General features: G+C 40.7%; 2 long non-coding RNA genes across 2 annotated transcripts; both read right to left on the bottom strand.

Annotated features, from left to right (window-relative positions):
* Positions 1-567: 567 nt before the first annotated feature.
* On the bottom strand, positions 568-1,279 carry LOC121983237. Its single transcript, XR_006112433.1, has 4 exons — positions 1,262-1,279; positions 1,056-1,116; positions 903-975; positions 568-625 (listed from the first exon to the last, which is right to left on the bottom strand). It is a non-coding gene; the product is annotated as an uncharacterized LOC121983237 (long non-coding RNA).
* A 6,864-nt stretch (positions 1,280-8,143) lies between these two features.
* On the bottom strand, positions 8,144-9,383 carry LOC121983238. Its single transcript, XR_006112434.1, has 4 exons — positions 8,838-9,383; positions 8,632-8,692; positions 8,479-8,551; positions 8,144-8,201 (listed from the first exon to the last, which is right to left on the bottom strand). It is a non-coding gene; the product is annotated as an uncharacterized LOC121983238 (long non-coding RNA).
* Between the last annotated feature and the right edge of the window lie 6,277 nt (positions 9,384-15,660).

A 15,660-nucleotide genomic window follows, 5' to 3' on the forward strand; every position in this document is an offset into this window, starting at 1 on the left:
CGAGTCTCCCGACCAACGAGCCAAACAAAGTCCACCATCTGCCGGCTACCACGCTGCTACCCTAAATGCCAACGGAGCTAAACAGAGCGGAACTGATCACGGCCACTACCCACGAGTCCGACCAACGGAGCTAAACAGTAACCGCCACACACCACAGATATACAATCCACGGGTGATGCAAGAAGATATGAATCAAGAGCTCAACCAAAGTAGAGCCGATAATCGTGACAAAGATGCAATCACGATACGATATCAATACGGCAATCTCAATAATAATACGGTACGACCCATATAATAGATACAAAGTGTACTACAAGAAGACGATCAAATAAGGTACACAAATCAAGAGGGTATCAAATAAACCCTAGATCCGAATATAATGTAACACGTGGTTAGTCACTACCTAAGGCATATGTGATCAGTAGATAATATGCAGTGCGTAATAAATAAACAAACAACACGTAACTAATCATGTAGTGACCAACCAAATAAACATGTAACACAATTATTATATGTTAAACATATTATCATGCATATCAAAAGACATAAGTCAAAGTACCCGCCTCCAATAAGAAAGATCGTATCCGAATAAATCCTCGTCGAGACACCGTCTCGAATCAAAGTCCTGTAACACATGGTATCCAAATTTAGCTAAATACATATAAATAAATTAGCTAAATCAAATCCTCAAGAAGCTAATATAAACTCAGATCCAATTATAAACCCTAATTGAATCATTTAACTCCTCAATCGTTTCTAATCCATTCGAATTAGGACTTGTAATAAACATGGTTAATCATAGCATCTTACCCGATTTAGTCCTAATTCGACACATATATCAACCAATCAAATAATCCAAATTTATTTTGATCTACATCCAAAACCAGTTACATACTCCTTACCTCAATTCACAATCAAGTGACCGCTGGTGGGATACGGCCCGAGGGCGTCACCGCCGAAGCGGGATCATCGGAACTGTGGATCACTCAAAATCAATGTTGTCCGAGGCTAAAAATGATCCAACTAGCATGACATATGATACGAACAGTACATACCCAAATCTGCCGTACCTACAATAGTGCCAATCGTTTTCCCTCAGCCGCTGATAACTGATCCCTAAATCAAAATACCCAAAAATCAGCACTTGCCGTAATCCAAGAGGTTCAAGTGCTACTGATTGAATCTGTAACCCAACCTCAACTCGGAAGAGTACTACAATCAGTGATCTAATACATAGGAACAACAAAGACAAGCTGCTCACCTCACCACTGTCTGGTTTGAATCCGGCAGAACAAGAAAATCTAGGGCACAGCACAGAGGAACAACACGGTGACCGGCAACAAGGCTGAGGAGTGCAAAGCAATGGCCGGAAGATGAAGGGAAATCGGCTGTCGGCAAGGGATCTGCATCCCTTGTGCTCGCACGGCCGGAGGAGGAAGGAAATCTTCGGCCGGCGCCCAGGAACCAGACCTAGGGTTCAGATGCTCGATTTCCGACGGCCCCTGGTGTCCGCAAAGAGATGGAAGCAGGCTCGGTCGGCGGTCACTCGATGAAGAATGGCTCGAGTTGGCGTCGGGCAGAGGAGAGGAAATCGATCGGCCTCGGGAAGAAGAGGAATAGGTGGTCGGCGCCGAGAGGAAGGAGAAGAGAAGGAAACCGCAGCAGAGCTTTTAGGCTTTTCCGCCGGGGTCGAGAATGAGGGAGAAGAGAGGCGCAGGTGAGGGCACGGGGAAGAAAGGCATCGGGTGCGCGAGGGGAAGAAACGGAGAGGAAATAAAGAAAAATATAAAGAAAAAAGAAAAAGAAAAAGAAAAGGAAAAGAAAATAAATCTTTTCCTCATTAAAACAGGGTAACCTAAACAGGCTTTTCCGGACCCCATTTCTATCCCCATCAACTCGTCCGTACGAGCTCCAAAAATTCCAAATTCCCAAAACCTTATCATTTTTTTGTATTTTACATTCTCCCCACTAATAAAAATTTGTCCCCAAATCTACCATCGCAAGTACTAACAACAGATATATAGTATAAATGTTGAACGGTAAATAAATCACATACCTCATGTGAAAAGGTGGGGATATCGAGCCTGATCGTATCTTCGAGCTCCCAAGTAGCCTCCTCGTCTGAACGATGTCGCCATCCGACTTTAACCACCGGATAGTCTTGTCCCAAGAATCGACGCTCCTTCCTACGAGAATCAGACTCTAACCTCCTCATAAGAAATGTCCACTGAACTCGAATCGAATATCACCAACACGTGTTGGCCAGAATGTATCTCCGCAACATGATACGTGGAATACATCGCGCATGACAGCTAGAGATGGTAGTCGGTAAGCTACCGGTCCGATCCTCTCCAAGATCTCAAAAGGACCAATATACCGCGATAGCTTACATCCGAGGCCAAATCTCTTCACCCCTTTCCTAGGTGAAACTCGCAAAAATACATGGTCGCCAACAAAGAACTCTAAGAGTCTCCGACTCCGGCCAAGATAACTGGCAGCCTTATGCCTCTAACATCCTCCGTCTGATAATACGGATCAACTCCGCCTCACGCTGAGCTCCATGAGGTCCCAACAATCGGCCTCACTGATTCTCGCCCGATCGACGATCGAGCATCTACACAATAAGAATACCCCCGCCTATCCTCGCCTCCTCAAGGTCTAACTCGAATAAACCCTGAATCAATCCGTGACCACAACTCTATGGCAAGCTAAAGTCCCTCCCTGCTAAGTGTATCGACAACCACATTAGCTTTTCCTGTGTGATAGCAGGTACAACCATAATCCTTCAGAACTCCATCTATCTCCTCGAAGATTAAGTTCCTTCCGAGTGAAACAGATATTTGACTCCGATGGTCGGTGAGAATCTCAATGTAATATCATATAGTACTGCCGCCAAATATCTTGTAAAATAATAAATGCTGTCAGAATCGAAGGAGTGTTTTCTCTCGTGCCCCTCAACTATCGAGAAGCATATAAGAATACTCAACCGTGCTGCAACAGAACAGCACACATACCCTGTAGAGACACCCTCTCTAGAAAGTAAAACAAAAATCAAGCCGACACTAGTCTCCGCTCACCCTGTGTCGATCTTGAAATCCTCGCCTAAATAAACTTCCCGCCTTTCATGGTCAGGCGTGTAAGTGACATAGCAATCCGTGAGAAACTCTCAACGTATCTCCGGAAATATCGGCCAAACAAAGGAGGTTGCAAGCCTCTTCTATTGACTCCGTCTACTCCCGACGATAACATCTCGATCTCATGTGGAACCACGGTATACCTCTATTGGTGACCGTGTGGCTCAAACATCTCACATAAGACAATCCAAACCAGCACTACTGATAATCACATATAGATGTTCTCGTCGAATCAACTCTAGATCTATGCAAAGGTAGTGCACGTGACTCACCTCGGATCCGTAATAGATCACAACATCGTCCACAAAGATAATGGAAACCTATCCAAACATCCTCGACATACCAGGATCATCGAGTCCCTGAAAACATCTAAGGCACTGTAAGCCTATATGGCAAAAATCCAATACACATAATGTCTGTATCACAGACATTCCTATTCATAAGATCTCCAATAATAAATCGAAAAATCTGATCATCAATAACATAAATCACCAAAGAATAGATCCTCCAGGGTGAGAGCAACGCTCCATCACAGGAAATACTACATATGTGGGAGCAACGCTCTACCACAAGAAATCCTCAATATGTGGGAGCAACTCTCCACCACAAATAATCAAATATGTATCCGCAATAAATATAGGAGCAATGCTCCGCTACCAGCAATCCGTGATATGTGGGAGCAACGCTCCACCACAAAACAATACCTAAGTACCCCAAGGCACCTAACTATCCAGCTAGAGACTGTACAAGATCTCTCTACCACAATTCGCTGTGGTTATCCTAGGATATAACAACCTAGTAACTAATCAAATTCATCATCAACTCTATCAGCATCCTAGTGAGTCATCCACTGATAGGAAAATTAGTTGATGGGTTAATTCAACAAATGACATAATGCAGTCACTCCACATTCTGCATTCAGTATAAGTAGAATCATCATACTGCTACCAATGTATACACCTAGCACTCATGCTCACACAACATATGTATGATCAACAAAATCCTCCAATTATTATACACCAAACATACTCACAACTCAGGTATATTCAGTATGATACCTCCAACAATACATACCGAACACGTGTGCAAAATCAATGTAGGTAAAATCAACAATACACCTCAAACAACACTCACATAACATATAGTATAACCAACATATACTTCCAATAAAACCTACTAAACCCAGGTGCACTCATAAAATCAAACATAATCAAAAGATACCTCAGATACCACACCAAACACATATGTACATATCACAACTCAGATTAAATCGACAAAATGCCTCCAACAAAACACCACCGATGTACATATACTACATCTCGGATTTAATCAACAAGATATCTTCAATAATACCTCCGGATACATACACCCAACTACATATCTATGATTCACAAGGAACCTTCAAACCATATCGAACATGGATACATATACTACTTACAAATGGACAGTCCACCCAGACTCTTACAACACATAACAATCATCATATACGTGCAATATAGACATGCAAAATCAGCATACCACTCAATCAAAGAGACCAACCTTATGCTACCAACACTCATGGGTTAGGGTATATCTAAACAAAATTCATGCATATGTATCAAGCATGAATACATCAATCAAAAGCAACTCAAAATGGAGCAGCCTAATCATCCAGTAACAACCCTGCTCTAAGTTCAAAGGAACTAGTATCGGACAAGAAAAATATACACAGCCGTGGTATAACATTGCAAGTCAATGTCATACCCTACCAAGACTATATCAAATGGGAAGAATTTTATCATCACAAATCCAAATGTACTCTCCCAGTATACACTAGTAACGAGTGTATCCCATAAGTGTTAAGCAATTAACTCTACACTTCCTTACATCAGCGGGGTCATATATCCCAATGCACCCTCTAAGTTATCCCACCAGATATATACAGTCTATGGTCAAAGTTTTCATGGAATAGGATACATCGATCCTCTATAACCTATCCAAGCCGACAATGATATACGGCTGAATCCGTCCTTTCCACGTCAGTACAAAGCATGTACTCAAATGTGCTCTAGATACATAACTAAGCACAAATATCTTAAAGGTTCGAACCTCTAAAAATAGAGTATGGCAATCCTCTACAGATCAACCAACAAAATTAAATCATTCATCTACTAACTAATCAAGAATACCTTAATCCTCCACAAGCAACTAAGGTATATCCAACCACATAATATCATATGCATAAAGGTGTACGACCCAAAAGATAAAGTCAGTATTCAAGATCATCAAGACACTCTCATTTTTATCCTCAAAAATATCAACCCACATAATATCAGATGAATCAGTCTCTACTCCACATGAGAGCAAGTTAGCATTCAAAACATCAAATCATTATTTATCCACATAGTCCAATATCAGAGGAAGCAAATATCAATTTTATCATCCTGTTAACTAACCACAATTAACCAGATTTATTAAAATCAAAAATCTCATAGGCACATAAACTCTCTAGCTTCCAATTTATAATCTGATCACCAACTATAAACATCAACCTGTGAACACTATACATGATACTCACTATATCACCATCAATGACAACCCAAATAAAAGATCATCAAAATAGTTATCCACTAAAAGATCATCAACAACCACATAACATTTACTCTCTTAAATCATTAGAAATCAACACATCAAAATATCTTATCTCACAATATCCCTCAACCTCAAACCATTCTCAACAATGATCAAACATGGTAACTCCCCTAATGAACAATTTTTCATCATATCGGGTATCCTAATATCCAAAAGATATGAGTATAAAACCTCCACTGGCTAAAACAACATAAATATGTAGGTATCATCCACTACCCAGCTAATAATAGTAGAGGCTGGTATGTGCCTCCATCTCCTACTAATAGTAACAGAAGCTAAAATCTACTGATGGTATGATGTGAAAAATCACCAGAGACTATAATCCTTGATCTCTATTAAGGTCAACCATGCTTAATGGCTAACTCATCACAAAAAATATGTGCTACAGCAACCAGACAGGTACTAAATAAAGAATGCTAATACCTGTCATAAACTATAAAATTAAACATCATACCTATATGCCGTCTGGAGATGTTCCGTCGCTGTCCAGTCCCCAATTGACCTCAAAATTTCCGATCGAGAACAACAACGGAAATCCATAAATCCGAAACGGAAATCCAAACCCAATCGAATGGAAAAATTCATGCCACTAAACAACTACCCAACACTCGCAAACTCTAAATCCAAAAATCCGTAATACCCAAAACAGTATCCGATAAATCACCGTAACACGAAAGGTGTATTATATTCGCCTCGATACCAAATAAATCGTATCGATAAATCTCAAAATCCAACACACGAAAATCCAACAAGTATCGCCAAACTTGGCGCTCGATACCATATCAATTGGTATCGGGTTATACCAACTATGCAAAATACGAAAACAAAGATCGAAAATCCAAAACACACAAAGAAGTATCGATACCGCCTCGATACCACTAATTGTCACGCCTGTAGGAGTCTCTCGTCTCAAGAAATTTCAAAGATCTCCCATTTATGACAATACGAAACTTTCTACATATCACATATACATCACCACAGCGGCTGGAATGATAACAAAAAATAAAGACAAACACCACGCAGTTAATAAAGATATCCTCTGGCCGTCACAACCACGCAGCTAATAATAGTAAACAACAACAATAGAACTCGACTCGAAATCCCTACCCACTACACTCGTAAAGCTCAAACCAACGAACTCACCTCTTCCGCCCATGCAGGCGTATAGTAGAATAAAACCAAACCATCCAAAAGTCCATCAAACGGTAACAATCCGTATAATATCCATAGATAAAATCCAAAACAAAACTAAAACATAGTCGATGGAAGAAAACCAAAATAAAGCAATAACAACCTAGTAGAGAACTAGCTCTACGCAGTATGGGGCCAAATGATCGAATCGCTCCGATGTACCTCAACTCGAAAATATATCAATAATGGAGGCGGGTGAGTCCAACACTCAACAGTACAACCGATATGCATAATAAACAAATAATGCATAACACTAATCATGCGATACCTCGAATACGAGGAGGATAAATGCAACTGAAATGAAATCGAAGATAATCGTACTGACCGGATCAAAGTATAAAGGTAACAGTCGCCGATCGAGTGAGTCATAACTCGTATGCATGTCAATCAATGATCCAAACAAACGCAGATATAAGTGCAAGAATCACAAGCAAATAAAATGCAATAAATGATATATCAACCCCATACTCAAATCAATGCCCCGAGCAATGACAGAGTAAACGGACGCCTTGAGTACTCCGTCCCGCGACCCCAAATCATAAACGGGGAGCTCAATGCCTCATCTCCAGACACGACGACGGGAGGATATCTCACGGCCACCACTACCGAGTCTCCCCGACCAACGGAGCCAAACAAAGTCCACCATCCACGGCCACCACGCTACCCTAAATGCCAATCTGAGCCAACAGAGTGAATCGATCACGGCCACTACCGAGTCACCCGACCAACGGAGCTAAATAGTAACCGCCACACACCACCAGATATACAATCCACGGGTGATGTGAAGATATGTAATCGGCATGAGCTCAACCAAAGTAGAGCCGACAATCGCACAGCATGCAATCATGATGCATGATACTGAACATGGCAATCTCATGAATAACATGGCATGACCCATATAAATAGATACAAAGTGTGTACCACAAGAAGACGTATCAAATAGAAGGTACACAAATCGAAGAGGGTATCAAATAAACCCTAGATCCAGAATATAACAGAACATGTGGTTAGGTCACTACCTAAGGCATATGTGATCAGGTAGACAATATGCAGTGCAGAATAAATAAACAAACAACATGTACTAATCATGTAGTGACCAACCGAAATAAACAGGTAACACAATTACTGTTATATGTTAAACATATTATCATGCATATCAAAAGACATAAGTCAAAGTACCCGCCTCCAATAAGAAAGATCGTATCCGAATAAATCCTCGTCGAGACACCGTCTCGAATCAAAGTCCTGTAACACATGGTATCCAAATTTAGCTAAATACATATAAATAAATTAGCTAAATCAAATCCTCAAGAAGCTAATATAAACTCAGATCCAATTATAAACCCTAATTGAATCATTTAACTCCTCAATCGTTTCTAATCCATTCGAATTAGGACTTGTAATAAACATGGTTAATCATAGCATCTTACCCGATTTAGTCCTAATTCGACACATATATCAACCAATCAAATAATCCAAATTTATTTTGATCTACATCCAAAACCAGTTACATACTCCTTACCTCAATTCACAATCAAGTGACCGCTGGTGGGATACGGCCCGAGGGCGTCACCGCCGAAGCGGGATCATCGGAACTGTGGATCACTCAAAATCAATGTTGTCCGAGGCTAAAAATGATCCAACTAGCATGACATATGATACGAACAGTACATACCCAAATCTGCCGTACCTACAATAGTGCCAATCGTTTTCCCTCAGCCGCTGATAACTGATCCCTAAATCAAAATACCCAAAAATCAGCACTTGCCGTAATCCAAGAGGTTCAAGTGCTACTGATTGAATCTGTAACCCAACCTCAACTCGGAAGAGTACTACAATCAGTGATCTAATACATAGGAACAACAAAGACAAGCTGCTCACCTCACCACTGTCTGGTTTTGAATCCGGCAGAACAAGAAAATCTAGGGCACAGCACAGAGGAACAACACGGTGACCGGCAACAAGGCTGAGGAGTGCAAAGCAGTGGCCGGAAGATGAAGGGAAATCGGCTGTCGGCAAGGGATCTGCATCCCTTGTGCTCGCACGGCCGGAGGAGGAAGGAAATCTTCGGCCGACGCCCAGGAACCAGACCTAGGGTTCAGATGCTCGATTTCCGACGGCCCCTGGTGTCCGCAAAGAGATGGAAGCAGGCTCGGTCGGCGGTCGCTCGATGAAGAATGGCTCGAGTTGGCGTCGGGCAGAGGAGAGGAAATCGATCGGCCTCGGGAAGAAGAGGAATAGGTGGTCGGCGCCGAGAGGAAGGAGAAGAGGTGGGATCGGCGTCGGGAGAAAAGAGAAGAGAAGGAAACCGCAGCCGAGCGGTTAGGGCTTTTCGGCGCCGGGGTCGAGAATGAGGGAGAAGAGAGGCGCAGGTGAGGGCACGGGGAAGAAAGGCATCGGGTGCGCGAGGGGAAGAAACGGAGAGGAAATAAAGAAAAATATAAAGAAAAAGAAAAAGAAAAAGAAAAGGAAAAGAAAATAAATCTTTTCCTCATTAAAATAGGGTAACCTAAACAGGCTTTTTCGGATCCCATTTCTATCCCCATCAACTCGTCCGTACGAGCTCCGAAAAATTCCCGAAAAATGTCCAAAAATTCCGGAAAAATCCCTTATCATTTTCGGTATTTTACACGGATTATGAGCTATTGGCAGAGTAGCTCCAGTGTGGGCTTGAAGTTGTTGTTGCTGTTGTTGCAAGGCTTTCTGTACATGAGAGTTGATGAGAAAATCCAAATCCTCACGACTAATAGTAAGTAGGTTTGATTTTCCGGCCTCTTCCATCCTGTAGTCTCAGATTCAGGTGAATTTCCCACAGATAGCGTCAAATTTGATCATGTCTGAGAAGCTGGACACGACGGAGATCCGAAAGAAGGAAACCCACCGTGCTGATGAAGAATGATGTCCACAGAATACCGATTCGAGAAATCCAAAGCGGATCGGGAAAAAATAGAGTCACCGGAGGTTTTCCTCGTACGAAGACCTGATGACGAAGAAGAACACCAACTCTGAAGAGAAGAAACCCATATCCGAAGCTTCCAAGACTTCCTGCGCACAAGAGACCAGCCAACACTTTCGTCAGTGACCTAAGACCGGGGTGGGAATCCTTGGCTAGGCCCTCCGACGCTCAAGTTAGTGATCTCTCTTAGTGTGGAAGAAAGAAGAAGGAGATGAACAGTAGTCGAAAATTAGGGTTCTCAAGATGCGTGATGATGTGAACTTATCTTGCCAACGGAGAGGATTCTCCTTTTTATACCACTTCATATAACCTCCGTAGTCATGAAGTGGACCACGGTTTGTTAGAGTTTGTTATGAGATGACGTCAGCTGTGTACTTATGGCGGATGATTTTTAAGGAATCTTTTTTGTACCCCAGATGTACCTTCCTTGTTGTTTAGCACCTGCAAGATAATCTAACAACACATTTCCCGCCAAAAAATATATAGCACCCGTCATAGAGTTATGTATTGCAGACATCTATTAATTCTCTTGTTTGAAATATTTACCCCTATCCTACTTCACGAGTTTCTTTAAAGTATTTCTGTTATTTCTCCTTTGAGGTATATGCCAATTAATACGAACCTTCCTTCTGGGAAGTATATTTTGGGTCGATATGTAGACTTACCTCTTATTGAGGTATGTCCCGACCGTTATTAGCCTACCTCCTTTGAGGTATATAGATCTTCCTCCTGGGAAGCATATTTTGGTCGATATATAGACTTACCTCTTATTGAGGTATGTCCCGGCCGATATTAGCTTACTTCCTATTGAAGGCATATCCCAGCCGATATTAGCCTACCTCCTTTGAGGTATATAGATCTTCCTCCTGGGAAGTATATTTCGGTCGATATATAGACTTACCTCTTATTGAGGTATGTCTCGACCGATATTAGCCTACCTCCTTTGAGGTATATAGATCTTCCTCCTGGGAAGTATATTTCGGTCGATATATAGACTTACCTCTTATTGAGGTATGTCCCGGCCGATATTAGCCTACCTCCTTTGAGGTATATAGATCTTCCTCCTGGGAAGCATATTTCGGTCGATATATAGACTTACCTCTTATTGAGGTATGTCCCTGCCGATATTAGCTTACTTCCTATTGAAGGCATATCCCGGACGATATTAGCATACCTCCTTTGAGGTATATAGATCTTCCTCCTGGGAAGCATATTTTCGGTCGATATGTAGACTTACCTCTTATTGAGGTATGTCCCGGCCGTTATTAGCATACCTCCTTTGAGGTATATAGATCTTCCTCCTGGGAAGCATATTTTCGGTCGATATATACTTATCTCCTATTGAGGTATGTCCTGACCGATATTATTCTATCTCCTTAGGTTTATTACTTCTTTTTTTTTTCCTTATCGGGGACCCACCAAACCTAACCCATATCAGCATCTATTGTGACATTTCTGATGACAACAACTATATTTTGACACACGTGCTTGAGATTGTATCCTCTTAGTCCTCCAATGACCTGACTGACTGCTCACATCAGGAGTGTTGATTACATTTCCTTCATCAAAATTTGACTCGTTAATGTTAAAAGTTGAGATTGGATTAACATTTTTTTTGTATGCTTGACGATACATTCCAGCCTTGAAATACTTGTCGCAAAAATCATACAATGACAATGACCTCAACTCGATAGTGGTGTAAGCATGCTTGCATGGAAGCTTATTGATCTGCCAAGCTCTGCATGAACAATTTTTATCTATTAAATCAACAGTAAAGGATTTTTCACCATCAATTACCTCAAACCTCTAATTACATGACCAATGCACTCTCAAATTTCGAAATTCAAGATATACTATAGCAATAGCCTTCTCCTTTCTTGGACTTAATTCCTTAACCATTGTCAATGTTGATTCATGTCGCCGGTACATTATGTTCATGATCTGCATTCGCATATGGTCCACCATAGCCATAATAGGGAGATAACGAGTTGGTTTAACCCAATTATTCTAACACTCGGCTATGTTATTATTTACAACACCCCATCTATCACCAAGAAATAAAGAATTTGCTCAACTTTGAGGATGAGATTGTACACTAAATCCTCTGGCAATTGGCATGGAGTTGATGATATTATTTATATGTTGTTCATGTTCTTGCAAAGATGGCGCATACGCAGCTTTCTTAAATACCGAAGACTAGTGCTTTTTGTTATATTTTGGATAACTTTGCAACACCTAAAATGAGGCAAACAAATCATTTTAGATTCAGAACATGTATCTAGACAAAAATAAGTAATTATTTACCTACTTTACAAAATTATCCATTAAATGCCTCAAACAATAGGAATAGTGCTACTCACAAATAATTGCTCAACTGTCTTTATAATCCCAGGATGTCTGTCGGAGAAAAAAGTGAACTTGTTGAACGAAATGCTTTGACATGAAATTAGGACACTTCTCAAATGATAACAAAACTATTCCCAATTAGCATCATTCTCGGCATCCACTATAGAATAATCAATTGTGAAAAAATCATTGTTAGCATCTTTCGACATAGCAATTAGGATACAACCTTTATACTTGTTCTTTATATGAGTCCCATCCAAAAAATTCAACGACCTACAACCAGTAAGAAATTCAACTGCACATGTATGGAAACAAATGAATAGCTATTTGAATTTAGATGTTACGAGATCAATTTGACACTCAGCAACACTGCCAGGATTTGTTTCTCGAATAGCATGCAATACCATCTTAGCCTATCGTAGCATCCCATCTCTGTGCCATAAATATCATGCATCACTAACTCCTTGCCTTTTCACACTTTGTGGTAGTCTAACTTTACCAAATAATCTCTTTACAAGTCTTTTTGAATTGTACAAGGGTGATAAGAGGGCTCTCCTCTCAATTTATCTTTTACCACATTAGCAGTCCAAGTTGCATTGGCTTTAGGATGCCCTCTATAGCGCAGATTGTTCTCACCACATATATGTTGCAGGTTATATTTTCATATCACAAATATACTATTTGCTTTATATTTTGAAGTATAAATTCTCCATCCACAACTCCTTTCACTACAAATAGCAATTACCTTCTTGTGGTCATTTTTGTTGGAGCAATCTGGGTACCCTAGGTTTTGATGTTTGGGTAAAGGTTTAAGTTAGGTTTATTGTTGTATTTGATATGCATTGTGAGTGTGCAGGATATAGGTACAACAAGAAAAGTCCAAGTGTGATCTTGGAAAAGGAGGAAAGTCCAAGGATGAGTCTTGGCGGTGTAAGTCCAAGCATATAGTCTTGGCAACGTAAGTCCAAGTGTGACTTGGCAATGGACGAAGTCCCGGAGGTGCGACCTCTTGGCAAATGAAGACCCGACAACAATGACAAGGCCGATGGAAGCTCTAGAAGGCAAGATGTGAAGGATGGGGAGGCATCTGAGGGACACAAGGCTGATGGAGGAGGCTAGAAAGCTAGGTCTAGGTTGGTCGAGCGAGAACGAGTGCTGAGTGAATGTACTCGAGGGTAAAATCCTAGAATTAGGGGTACTGTAGTAGCACTGTAGCGTTACTGTAACAGTACTGTAGCAGTCGACTGGTGGTTTCATCAGTTGACTGGTGCAGTCAACTGGGAGCGAACAGAGGACTGGTATCGAGTCGTTGGGCTGCAACGGTCGAATTTTCACGAAGGACAATCGACTGCATGTTTTACCAGTCGACTGGTAGGCGGGGTTTTCCAACCCGTGGCCTATATAACCAAGTATTGGAAGCTTGGTTAAAGTTGACGAAATTAGTGGTGGTTAACCCTAATTAGAGTCTCCTAGTGCCTAAGTGATCTAGCGTGTTTGTACAAGGTTGTGGCGAGGTTTCTCCATCCACAAGTAGCTACACGAGCTAGCCGGAGGTTTTCCGGGGACTCATCCACCGACGGATCGGGATCGTCCACCTTACGGACAGCCGTGGAGTAGGAGCTTCATCTTCGAACCACGTTACACAACGTGTCATTGGGTTTTTTTCTTGTTTATTGTTTTCTAGGGTTAGGTTTCCTTTTGTTTGTTAGTATTTTTGTTTCCGCTGTGCACTAACAAACGTAGGAAGCGATGATTTGGGTGAGACGCTATTCACCCCCCTCTAGTGGACGTCAAGATCCCAACAATTTTTTCTATAAACAAATGAACTTCTTGTAGCAACAACATAGTTTTTAACATATCTTCTAAAATCAGCAGCATCCTTGAAATTTTGCCCTTCTCCATGGATGCAGTTAATTCAAGCATCTATAGTATTCGACAACAGAGCCTGTTTGATCTCCTCATCACTCCTTGACTGTGTTTGTTCCTCCTCAACCCTTACCAGTTTGATATGATTAATAGTGCCAACTTAACTATATCATATGCACTTGTGCTAGATGTAACTATAATATTATCAAAACCACAATACGAAGAGGGATATAATATATGTGACCTCCCTAAATTTAGGTTGTCGTTAACATGTTCGTTTATGCTCTCTACCCTCAAATCGATCATGTTCAGCTTCATGCACATATGAAAATGTATCATGCATATTGAGCGCATCATCATCATCGTTCAAAGTCACATACATCTTATATTGCGGAGCTAGGTATTGCAAAATCATAGATTCGGGAGTAATCTCTGCACATTTTTTGCCAAGACTCGCATACATATCCATCAAACTATAACCATTGAAAATTAACACAAATAACTGGTTCTTGCACTTACAACTACAAAATACAAGGTTGCAAGGTCCACTTCTAGAATTCATTTTAACCTAATCCATAAAAACATAACGTTTGATTCAATCATATAAAAATTGAAGATCAAAGCTTCATTCATATACAATTCAAGAATTTTTTCTAGAGATTTCCTAATCATTTAAGAATTTTTATATTCAAGAACTAAACAATAAAAATTTACCATCAATTCATCTTTAAATAACACAAACCCAATCAGAAAACTAAACCCCAATTCTTATCTTGTTTACAAATCTAATTTTATTCAACCTCACAAATTTTGAGCATCATACTACTTCAATTGGGTAGGGCTGGCATTTGAGACAAAATTCTTGACCCTTCCTGAATCGCAACCCATTCTTGACCCAAATTTTTTCGGACCCGATCAAAATTGAGAAAAGGATCGGGACCCCAAGCTCTACCCGCTGGGATTCTAGACCTGACCTGACCCAAATATATTACTAATATTTTTTTAATTTGACTTTTAAAAAAAGCATGCCTAGGGTTAAAGACTAAAGCTGTAATCGTGTAACATATCTCAATTCTCAATCTCATATTCTCATTCAACAGCCGCACACCTTCGTCGTTCATTTGTTTAATTTGTGCATCATATTGTGATGGTGGCACTCATTTCCAACCGCTGAAGGGGTCTTGCTCGGGATCACTTCCTTTGACGACGACCAAATCTCCCATGGAAGACGAAGGGTAAGAGGAATAGAGAGTTCGGACTTAAGATCTCTTTGTTTTCCCACTGGATTGACTACAACAGGTTGCTTCTTTGAGTCTTTTCACTGCCTCATCATGGATTAAGCCTCAAAATGTAGATCTACTGTAAATTAAGGTAAAGCTCCTTACCATTCTTTGTGCATCATTATCTCGATCCCCATCTCACCATTGCGAATCTACACTCTAGCAACTAATAATTTTTGTGCTAAATAAAACATATGAACTCACAGAAGATAAGATCTTGGTTTTGTTTTTGTCTAACTACAAACCTTGTTATTTC

The sequence above is a fragment of the Zingiber officinale genome, chromosome 5A (genome assembly GCF_018446385.1).
Source record: "Zingiber officinale cultivar Zhangliang chromosome 5A, Zo_v1.1, whole genome shotgun sequence".
NCBI classification, from domain to species: Eukaryota; Viridiplantae; Streptophyta; class Magnoliopsida; order Zingiberales; family Zingiberaceae; genus Zingiber; species Zingiber officinale.